At 42.0% G+C, this 12,364-nt stretch overlaps 1 protein-coding gene across 1 annotated transcript in view; it reads left to right on the forward strand.

Annotated features, from left to right (window-relative positions):
• Positions 1-7,519: 7,519 nt before the first annotated feature.
• Positions 7,520-12,364, forward strand: part of LOC126424846 (uncharacterized) — a 289,952-nt gene continuing 285,107 nt past the window's right edge. Inside the window, exon 1 of the mRNA XM_050087655.1 lies at positions 7,520-7,641. The gene's annotated coding sequence lies outside the window, so the exon portion shown is untranslated. The remainder of the gene's footprint in view (positions 7,642-12,364) is intronic.

Here is a 12,364-nt window from a genome sequence, read left to right on the forward strand (position 1 = left end):
GTTTCTCCATATGTAGATCGGCATCAACAAAATATTTTATCATTCAGAGGAGAAAGTTGGTGAGTAGATTCTACCGCAACGAAAAACGCCTTTGTTGTAATGATGTCCATCCCCAATCCTGTACCATTTGAATGACACTCTCTCTTCTATTTCACGATAATACAAAACGTGTTGCCCTTCTCTAAACTTTCTCGGTGTACTCCGTCAGCCCTATCTGGTAAGGATCCCACACCGCACAGCAGTATTCTAAAAGAGGGCGGACAAGCGTAGTGTAGGGAGTCTCTACTTGCCTTAGATCTGAATATTACCGTGTATTTTGTCTTTTTTTGGTTTATCGTAAATCAAGATCTTTCTCCTTGTGCTTCCATTATTTCACACATTTCTTTAAGGATGTTTATATCTCTTACCACAATTGCAATACCGTCTGCATACGCACATGTATGGCTGCAGCGTGTAATTACACTCAAGTTGAAAACCACTGTACAAACCAAACGTAACCAAGAGAGTATCTTGAACACTTCATGTAAGCAAACGTTTCCTATAATGTTGGCATGTCCCGTTTCTCTATGGCTGTGCATGTTAACATTGTGAGTGGTGAAAATGTGTGATGAGACGAAATCTATTTTCGACACATTATTTTCTCATGAGAATGCCGAGAATGCTTCAAAACGCTTTGAACGACAGAGTGTGAGAGTATGTATCGGAGATGAGTGAACGAGACAGAAGATGTGCGAAAGAGACAGAGGGTCTGCGAATAACAAGATAGAATGTTCAAGAAAATTGAAGAATTTTCTACTTATTTTCTGGGACCGGAAACTGTAGATTCTATGTTCTACAAAGCCAAATGTTTGTGTGCATGTGCCAGTGTTAGTCCAATAACAAATAAAAACAATTCGATAGTAGTTAATATTCCAAAACGTTCACACAATCTCATTAAACTTACAAAGAGAAAATACGGCGAGGGTAAAGAAAACGAAAGTGCAAAGAGAAAAGTGATTTACTTTAATTCGAGAAGCAGTGTAACGATTAAGAATAGGTCTAAGTGAAGAAAAACATGGAAACACAGACTCATATGAACTACAGGAATCGCGCAATGAAAACTGGAATTTCGCGTGCAATATGTAATCTGAAACAAGAAGACGTGCATTATTCACAAAAATTATGATCACAGTTACGAGAAGTAGTTATTTGAAATTGAACGACAAAAAAAGGATAAACAAGGTGAGCCTTGAACTAGCGATTCATGAACTGCAAGAGGTTATCAATCTACTACGCTACCGAGTCCGCTATACAACCAATCTGCATTTATACATCAACTGTACGAAGTCCATTAAAAAACTAAAAACCCGCCTCGATTGCGAAAAAAGCACCTAGTGTTAAGTGTTAACCCAGGATTCGGCGTAGATAACTACACCTTCTTCAGAACAACAATAAAACCCTCAAGTGTCTAAGAAGACCTTTGTCAATTATTGAAAGAACACCATAGCTGTACATTTATAAACTTAATGGTGTACGCTCCACCTCACACCGGCCTATGTTCGATGGGCCATGACCCGCCATAAACTGCAGCTACAAATGGTCGCTCACATATAAGCCTGACCCGATACCTATGCACATGCGCAAGACAAGGGGAAGTTACTTGAATGAGCATGCGCATACGAATACGAGAAAGTTTATACATGGGTCGGGGCTAAATAGCCCATATATTCCCAACCATGGATCAACGAATATCAAAAAATGGAATGGATAGAACAAGAGACGAGCTAAATAGAAGATGAAACCTAAAAATAACCGATGACAACAGGAGGATCTCTTAAAAACTATACCTAAAGCCTGGGGGGGGGGGGGGGGGGGGCTGAGGGGACGTAATCTAAAGACGTCGTGGTAGTAAAGACATAGGGATAAAACGTGAGGTGTTCAACGGGCTAAAATCACCTTCATCGTAAAAGGAAAATGAGGATAAAAAGAAAGAAGATGAATAGCTCGCCAATCAGCGCACGCATGTGAAAATCCCCAGATCGTCAGATTTACAAGTATGAAGAACAAAGTAAAGGCACGTAACCTTCCAAAAATTTTCTATTTCTTAGTAGGAGTTCGTCATTAAGGATATTGTCTTGGGCATGTTGCAGATGCTTAAAGATCTGCATTTCTTCGAAAACATCCAGTTTTAAGCCCTTAACCTTGGCATGAAGTAATTCGATGTTAACTGGAGGGCTCGGCGCATGAGCCGTTTGCACAAGGCTATGCTGCGTATGTATAAACTTTCTCGTATTCGTATGCGCATGCACATTCAAGTAACTTCCCTTGCCTTGCTCATGTGCATAGGTAGTGGGTCAGGCCTGTAAGTGAGCGACCATTTGTAGCTGCAGTTTATGGCGGGTCATGGCCCACCGAACATGGGCCGGTGAGAGTAGGAGCGTACACCATTAAGTTAAGTAGTGGTTTCGACTTTGTACATATGTACTGTTTGTGTTTTCCTTTTCTTTTTCATTGATAAATGTATAGCTATGGTGTTCTTTTAATCATTGACAAAGGTCTTCTTGGACACTTGTGGGTTTTATTGTTGTACTGAAGAAGGTGTAGTAATCTACGCCGAATCCTGGGTTAACACTTAACAGCCGGCCGCAGTGGCCGTGCGGTTCTAGGCGCTCCAGTCCGGAGCCGCGCTGCTGCTACGGTCGCAGGTTCGAATCCTGCCTCGGGCATGGGTGTCTGTGATGTCCTTAGGTTAGTTAGGTTTAAGTAGTTCTAAGTTCTAGGGGTTCATGACCACAGCTGTTAAGTCCCATAGTGCTCAGAGCCATTTGAACCAAATTCCTGTGTAAACTATTATTAGTAGACTAGGCGACTCTGAAATTATGGGCTCTGAGTAAACGACCCAATTTGTATGTAGCGATTTTGACTTTGTACATATGTACTGTTTGTGTTTTCCTTTTCTTTTTCGTTTATAAATGTATAGCTATAGTGTTCTTTTAATCATTTACATAGGTCTTTTTGGGCACTTGTGGGTTTTATTGTTGTTCTGAAGAAGGTGTAGTTATCTTCGCCGAATCATGGGTTAACACTTAACACTAGGTGCTTTTTTCGCAATCGAGGCGGGTTTTTAGTTTTTTAATGTATTAACCAACGATTGCTGACGCGCTGAGATGTTGAATGTACGAAATGCAGTCCCTGAGAAAGCTTCAAAGTCGATTTTTTTCTGTAAATGAATGAAAAACATTAAGAATAACCAACCTATTTCTGGGCACTTTTTCACTGTGTTTCAATACGGAGCAGGAAGCAGTCTATGCCATTTTCATGCTGCGTATTAACAGCGCGACAATCAGAGCACATCAGTCCAGAGACTGTGTCTATACACGATTTCTGAAATAAAAAATGTGGTGTCACCGCCAGACACCACACTTGCTAGGTGGTAGCCTTTAAATCGGCCGCGGTCCGTTAGTATACGTCGGACCCGCGTGTCGCCACTGTCAGTGATTGCAGACCGAGCGCCGCCACACGGCAGGTCTAGAGAGTCGTCCTAGCACTCGCCCCAGTTGTACAGCCGACTTATCCAGAGATGGATCAATGACAAACTACGCTCTCATTTGGCGAGACGATAGTTAGCATAGCCTTCAGCTACGTCATTTGCTACGATCTAGCAAGGCGCCATTACCAGTTTATATTGAGATTGTAATTATGTATCATCAAGAGCGATGTTCTCCAATTATGGATTAAAGTTAAGTATTCCAGCCGCTACGTTCTTTTCTTCATAGTATAACTCCTTTAACTGTTCCAGACCTCACGCCAGTCTGCGTGAGATTAAACGCGTGCCTTTCGGCTACCTGTCACTGTGGATTGGCTGTCTTGCCAGTCCACCTCAAAAACTACATAGCTAAAGTGTGACTAAGGGAATCTTTGATGACTCTTAATACATTAGAATATCTTAAAGTTTCATTTGATGTAAATTCGTAATAAGACATCTAATACATAAGTAAGACCTAGTGCGTCTGTGCTGTGGCTCCTGACCAATCATCGCGTTTGGCTTTGTTTATGCGGAAGTTCGTGCAGATCGGCGGAACACTGAGTCAGGTCTGTTCCGGAGTAGCCAGAAGCGCCGGCATGAAGATGACGAACACGAGAGCAATGAAGGCTGTGAGACGACGTTAGCCAATAATCCGCTGGCAAGGACCGACAGGATAGCCCTCTAGCCGAAGAGAATGTAGCGCCGCTTCTGCCAGTACGAGATCGAGACTGCAGATAAGCACAGTACAAGACCGGCACTGTAGCAGACCGACACTACGATAACAGTTACCAGCCATCCATGTCCACTGCTTACATAGACCTTGCATGGAACAAAAGACATTGACTGTTTGCATGTCGCCCATCGCTTGCGACACTGTTGTAAATTCAAAATTAAGTATTGTCAATCTTCTTCTTCTTGTTGTTGTGGTCGTCAGTCCTGAGGCTGGTTTGATACAGCTCTCCATGCTACTCTATCGTGTGCAAGTTTGCCGGCCGAAGTGGCCGTGCGGTTAAAGGCGCTGCAGTCTGGAACCGCAAGACCGCTACGGTCGCAGGTTCGAATCCTGCCTCGGGCATGGATGTTTGTGATGTCCTTAGGTTAGTTAGGTTTAACTAGTTCTAAGTTATAGGGGACTAATGACCTCAGCAGTTGAGTCCCATAGTACTCAGAGCCATTTTTTGTGCAAGCTTCTTCATCTCCCAGTACCTACTGCAGCCTACATCCTTCTGAATCTGCTTAGTGTATTCATCTCTTGGTCTCCCTCTACGATTTTTACCCTCCACACTGCCCTCCAGTACTAAATTGGTGATCCCTCGATGCCTCAGCCATCTAATCTTCAGCATTCTTCTGTAACACCACATTTCGAAATCTTCTATTCTCTTCTTGTCTAAACTATTTATCGTCCCCGTTTCACTTCCATACATGGCTACACTCCATACAAATACTTTAAGAAACGACTTCCTGACATTTAAATCTATACTCGATGTTAACAAACTTTTCTTCTTCAGAAACGCTCTCCTTTCGATTGCCACTCTACATTTTATATTCTCTCTACTTCGACCATCATCAGTTATTTTGCTCCCCAAATAGCAAAACTCCTTTACTACTTTAAGTGTCTCATTTCCTAATCTAATACCCTCAGCATCACCCGACTTAATTCGACTACATTTCATTATCCTCGTTTTGCTTTTGTTGACGTTCATCTTATACCCTCCATTCCGTTCAACTGCTCTTCCAAGTCCTTTGCTGTCTCTGACAGAATTACAATGTCATCGGCGAACCTCAAAGTTTTTATTTCTTCTTCATGGATTTTAAAACCTACTGCGAACTTTTCTTTTGTTTCCTTTATTGCTTGCTCAATATACAGATTGAATAAAATCGGGGATAGGCTACAACCCTGTCTCACTCCCTGCCCAACCACTGCTTCCCTTTCATAGCCCTCGACTCTTATAACTGCCATCTGCTGTCTGTGCAATTTTCGCTCCCTGTATTTTACCCCTGCCACCTTCAGAATTTGAAAGAGAGTATTCCAGTCAACATTGTCAAAAGCTTTCTCTGAGTCTACAAATGCTAGAAACGTAGGTTTGCCTTTCCTTAATCTTTCTTCTAACAAGGGAACCTCCCCATCGCACCCCAATCAGATTTAGTTATAAGTTGGCGCAGTGGATAGGCCTTGAAAAACTGAACACAGATCAATCGAGAAAACAGGAAGAAGTTGTGTGGAACTATGAAAAAAATAACCAAAGTATACAAACTGAGTAGTCCATGCGCAAGATACGCAACATCAAGGAGAGTATGAGCTCAGGAGCTCCATGGTCCCGTGGTTAGCGTGAGCAGCTGCAGATCGAGAGGTCCTTCATTCACGTGTTCTTTCCATTGAAAAGTTTACTTTCTGTATTTTCGAAAAGTTATGATCTGTCCGTTCGTTCATTGACGTCTCTGTTCACTCTAACAAGTTTAGTGTCTGTGTTTTTCGACCGCACCGCAAAACCGTGCGATTAGTAGACGAAAGCACGTGCCTCTCCACTGTGAACCGAAAACATTTGATCGCAAGGTCATAGGTCAACCGATTCCTCCACAGGAAAACACTTCTGATATATTCTATACGACACTGGTGACGGCATGTGCGTCACATGACAGGAATATGTTGTCGACCCACTTAACTTGCCCACTTGGCGAATGGGTAAAAAGATTCTTCTACCTTGCCCGATTTAGGTTTTCTTCTGGATGTGATAATCACTTCCAAAAAAGTAATGAAAACATAAGAGTTTGTCACATAAACTGCAACAAATAAATGCAACAGTTTCACAGTCGCACAATTTTCCATGTGCTCTGTCAAAACATATGTTTTTAACGTTTTCAAATTTTTCCGTGTGTAGACCGTCAAATCCTGCATATGTCCAAGCAAATCTGAACACGTCCTGGAGTTTTGGAGAGCGAAGTTTATTGTGTGTGAGTGCCTGAACTTTGATAATTGACACACCATCACGTAAACAATATTGCTCTATGCAGCTTCGCAAAATCATAAAATCTTTTCACAATGCATTTCACTTGCCGAAAACCAAACACATCTAACGGTTGCACAAGAGGTGTACAACCTGGAGGAATGGTAATCACGTCTACTCCCACACTAAAATTGTACAATGCTTGATCCTTCTGTCCTGTATAGGCTGTATAAAAAACCAAACACATCTAACGGTTGCACAAGAGGTGTACAACCTGGAGGAATGGTAATCACGTCTACTCCCACACTAAAATTGTACAATGCCTGATCCTTCTGTCCTGTATAGGCTGTATAAAAAATTAAACTTTGCCCTGGAAGGAAGACTTGAACCAAGGATCTCTGGTTCCGTAGCTGCTCACGCTAACCACGGAACCACGGCGCTCCTGAGCTCAGACTGTCCTTGATGTTGCGTATCTTGCGCATGAACTACTCAGTTTGTACATTTTGCTTATTTTTTTCATAGTTCCACACAACTTATTCCTGTTGTCTCGATTAATCTGTGTTCAGTGTTTCAAGGCCTATCCACTGTGCCAACTTATAACTAAATCTGAGGGGGGTGCGATGGGGAGGTTCCCTTGTAAGATAAGTCGTAGGGTCAGTACTGCCTCAAGTGTTGCAACATTTCTTCGGAATCCAAACTGATCTTCCCCGTGGTCGGCTTCTACCAGTTTTTCCATTCGTCTGTAAAGAATTCGCGTTAGTATTTTGCAGCTGTGACTTATTAAACTGATAGTTCGGTCTTCTTAATTATAATAAAAACTATTAATGTGATTTGCTTCAGTTGTTGTATAGCATTCCGAGAACGCAGTACCCCTTAGGCACCCTATATGAGACGAGTGCGCAGGACCCCACACGGTCTCCCCTGGTTAGAGCACCAGAAGCTGTGAGCGCACGCCGCGTCGGTACACAGGAAGTACCGCAGTGGTTGCGGCTGCCCGGACCTTGCACTTCTGACGCGCGGCAGCTGATCCGACGCGATGTGGGGGCTCTCTAGCTGTCGGCAGTCCGGAGTCGGCAGTGGGCGAGCGCGCAGAGCTGACACACACCTGTCCCTCCCACAGGGCAGCGCGGGGCGGCACCACTTCACCCAGCAGGCGCCAACAGCTCTCGGACGAGTTCCTCTCAACGAAAGGTCAGTCTCACCCTAAAGTTACGGCCGATTACTGTGAGTCCAATCGCTCGTAAATGATGACTGCTCGATGAGCGAAATGCTGTTGTCGGTCCGGACGGCTGACACTGCTGGAGAGTAAACACTGGCAGCTCAGCTACCTGGAAGCAGGTTTTAGGGCAGTGTGTGTCCGACAGTCGGTAAATAAATTGAACAATGACAAATTGTGGTGTGCGTACTGTAAGACCTTCGGTACACACACCATCAGATTATTTGACTTGTCGCTCTAACGAAGTAGGCGAGCGTCAGAAATATGTCTCGTGGTCTCATCGTGGCATGTTTAACCTCTGCCGTTAGGTCAGACGATAGAAATGCCACTTGCACGCTTACAGTAGCAGATTGACGGTGGCCAACTTTAAACAGAACTTGATTAATTTTCACGCACATTTATTAAAATAATAAAAAGCATAGACATTATGTAACTTGATTCTGGATGCTGTTTACAATTGAAAATCTGAGGTTCTTTTGGTCTTGGTACGTTAATCTTATTTTCACATATCTCTGATACTTGACAAAGTGTCTATTCATTTATCTTCATGGCTATGTACAGGAATATGATAATCTTATTAGGCGCAGACTGAAACTTGACTATAGACTGGTACAAACTGATGCAGACAAATGCAGACTAATGCAGACTGACTAATCGAAGGTCTGTACACTTGTTATAATACCTCGCGCGTTCATGTATCACTGCACGAGTGTGATCTGCGAGGAGAAAAGGTTCTACGTTAGCAGCGATCTCATAGGCTGCGTTACATATTAATATGCGGATCGGCGGAAGCAGAATTTGGTCCGTCTCTAAGGCAGCGCCATCTCGTAGTGCGGAGACGGACGAGCGCTGCGCCTGCGCTGTTGTGCTTTACAGGGCACGCTCTAGTGGGAAAGTTGTGTACGCGCTGACTACGAGGAACTATGTTCACAACACAAATAAACAAACTACAGTAATTTGCTAAAAAATTTTCATGGATAATAACTACCAGTAATCGCCACTATCCTGATTATTTACACAATCGAACTCCCACGTAGAAAGCATCATATCTCCGGAATTAAACTGAGGTGATAAAAGTAGTGAGATAGCGTTATTTACACACACAGACGGCTGTAGTATCGCGTAGACATGGTGTAAAAGGGCAGTGCATTGTCACAGCTGTCAACTGTACTCAGGTGATTCAAGCGAAAAGGTTTCCGACGTGATTATGACCGCACCACACGACTGGAATTAACAGATTTTGAAACCTGAGTGCTAGTTGGAGCTAGGCGCATGGGACATTCCATTTCGAGATTCGTAGTGGAATTCAATATTCCGAGACCCACGGTGTCAAGAGTGTGGCGAGAATACCACATTTAACGCATTGTCTCTCCCCATGGACAATCCAGTGGCCGACAGCCTTCACTTAACGACCGAGAGCAGCAGAGTTTGCATAGAGTTGTCGTGCTAACAGTGTAAAGTTCTGTAAAAAAATGACAATAACTTTACGATCACGTTGATTGAATGTGTGATCTGTGGAATAAGTACTGAACTCGAATTGTCGTGTTGCGTGTTATAAGTGCAAGTGGTGTGTTTACTCTGTGTTGTTGTCAGCAAAACTTCGGGCAATGCAACTCCCAATACCAATAAAGAAATACAGTCAATGCAAAACACATTCAGCCTCTTAGGCACTGAATCATCTTGCCCTGTTAAAAACTGATAACTTTGGTACCTGTGCATCTAACAAATAAATTAAACTGTCTTCCCTCTAGAGCAAAGCAGCAACGGTGGAATGCGACGTTTTCTGGTCTCTCTTATATATAGAAATGATAGCCACAGGCTGAGCAGTGTGCAATGCTGACCGTAGCACTTTGAAATGCACATGAAATTCTTTTGGCTGATAAACGACAACATTTAAGAAAATCCAACTTCTTTAAAAAATATATGACCTAAACAGGAAGGCGGTACTGATTGTGGTGAATGACTAAAACTGAGTTTTTTTTAGCAAACTTTTATTGCAAGTTAAGTTTGGCTTTTCAAAAACCTCTGACAGTTTAAATTACATTACTCACAATTGATTCACAAACAATGATATTTAAACAGCAAGTATTATTTAGTTTCACTAATCCAACATAACGCAAATCATCAAATTACATACAGCTCTGTTAAAAAATATTAAAAACATTACAAAAGTGAAATATCTAACTAGCCCTTTTATCAAAACGTTTACATACATTCTGGAGTTACTCGACAATTAAAATTATTAGCCAACTCATCTATACTAATGTGCTGGCAAAAACAGAAATCATAATTATTTAATATCTTTACCTTGCTTGCATGAAGACTTCTGGTTCCAAGTTAAACAATAATGACATACCTAAATTAATCTAGCACGTGGTGGCTTCACACAGCACACCACAAAAACTGCCTACTCCATCGTCTTTCCCTCACAGGCAGCTACCTACTCTTACTCCAATATTATCTCAGGCCAGAAGCAGTAGCTTTGGCTCTTTGGTCAGGCACAGTCAGCGATACGCATTATTGAGCCTATCAGAGACATTCATTGTTTGTAGCATACTAGTTCCATTTTAATTTATTAATATTCTTATCTTATTCTGGTGCCACACACAAGTGTGCCCCAGTAGATTCCTTTCACAACTCTCCAGCGGGGTTTAACAAATTTGAATGAATCATAATCTGGTTATAATATGAGTAAATTGTCTTGTGAACAAGGTTGCTGAAAAATGAATCATGTAAAGCAGAATGAATATACAATCCTGTGCATCAAGATAATGGCATAGGATTAGGCAAGGGAAAGGAAGAGTCATGGCTGAAGCCTATGAGCATGTTGAAGTGACTGCATCATAAAGTCCATTTCTTTTTGTTTTGTGCAGGTTCAACAATCAATATGGATTGCATTCAGTGTGCCAAGACATCTGAACATATTATTTTCCTCAGTCATGTGCCGAGGTACAAGAGGTACTCGGCAACAAATGACCAACAACCATAGTTGTCGATTAACATAATGTCAGTAATGTGATGACCAGCATCATCACTGCTCTTCATAGTAGAGATTCTTCTGAGAACCAAACGACATATATAGTCACTTAAGTATGAATACCAGTAGTAAATTTCTCCAATACCATGAAAAGGGGTAGGAGACCGGGTAATTGAGTGCATGAGAAGGTAGCAAAGGTTAGGTAGTGGAACATGACCATTTCTACCTACGTCAACATTAAATATTCTATCTGATCAGAGGAAGTGCATCCACTGCGGCAAGGCCGTTGCAGTTTCGTAGAATAAATGCCGTAAAATTTCCTTTTCAAATTCTTCTACTGAAATAAGCGTGCGTATAATTTCGTTCATAATCGCTGTCGTATCCTTGGCGCCAAAACTTACCTTATTGGTATTTCAGTAGTTTCTCATTATTGCTATATGATGGAAATGGAAATTCAGTACGTATCATTCAGGTGTTACAGAGCTACAAAACACGTAAAAAAAAATAGACAAATTTAGTGTATCAGTGTCAAAATCGTGTGTAACGTCGTAGTCCAGGAAATCAAAAAGGTGAAAAAAGTAACTTCAGTGATAACAAAATCTGATATGTTGTATTTACGTAGTGCAATATAATTGATCCAGCTCTGTGTTTGGCTTGGCATAATATTTTTGAGATGAATGTAGATTTGCTTAATATTGGAAATCAAATTTTTCAAATACATCTGCTTGACAGTTTGGTGCTGACGGTATTCAGCTCTGGTGATTTTATTGTGGACTGATTTGCTGTTGATGATTTGGCGATTAATCTCGTAGGTTCTAGGCACTGCTGTTAAATCAGAGTGGCATTGCGAGAAAAAGGAAGTAACTTTGATATCGGTGGGCTTGATATATGCTGAGAAGAGTTTTGTTTAGGTCGGCGTAGCTCTACATTGCTTTGAAGTAAGCTGTGGCGTGCCGATGTGCGGCCGCTGCTGGTTTCAAGGACTGCATGGCGCTTACCTGCTGCAGATATCATAGTTTGTCTGCTTGTGGCCTCTATGTTTTCAATAGGCTGTACTACCGATTGACCTTGACCTTGAATAATTTGTAACATTGGAGGAGTCTCAGGGTTATCAGAGATGTTTTCAGTTTGTGTAGGATGACTGTGTGCGGTCGACATAACGGAATCTGTGTGTTTGCTTGTATTAAATAAACGGTGAATTGAATATAAAATATGTTCTTCCTCTTGCGTAGACTGTAGAGAAAATAATTTGGTACAGATTTTGGCATTACCCAGACGGGCTGTCTCGTTAGATAGAACTGATTGATCTTAAATAATAAAATTCTTTCACACCAAATGATCTCTGCATATATACTGGTCTTCCGAATATGTCTCCCAAAACGCCACTTCCGTGGCATAGGCTTTTCTGTACTGGTTCAAAAAATGGCTCTGAGCACAATGGGACTCAACTGCTGAGGTCATTAGTCCCCTAGAACTTAGAACTAGTTAAACCTAACTAACCTAAAGACATCACAAACATCCATGCCCGAGGCAGGATTCGAACCTGCGACCGTAGCGGTCTTGCGGTTCCAGACTGCAGCGCCTTTAACCGCACGGCCACTTCGGCCGGCTTCTGTACTGGTGCTGAAAGTATTATTCTAAGCGGTTTCACAAATATTATCTGAAATATCACAAATGTTACTTGACAGTTTAAGGTCATCTGTGCCAGAAGATAATTTTTT

This window comes from Schistocerca serialis, chromosome 10 (genome assembly GCF_023864345.2).
Source record: "Schistocerca serialis cubense isolate TAMUIC-IGC-003099 chromosome 10, iqSchSeri2.2, whole genome shotgun sequence".
In the NCBI taxonomy this organism is placed as follows: domain Eukaryota; kingdom Metazoa; phylum Arthropoda; class Insecta; order Orthoptera; family Acrididae; genus Schistocerca; species Schistocerca serialis.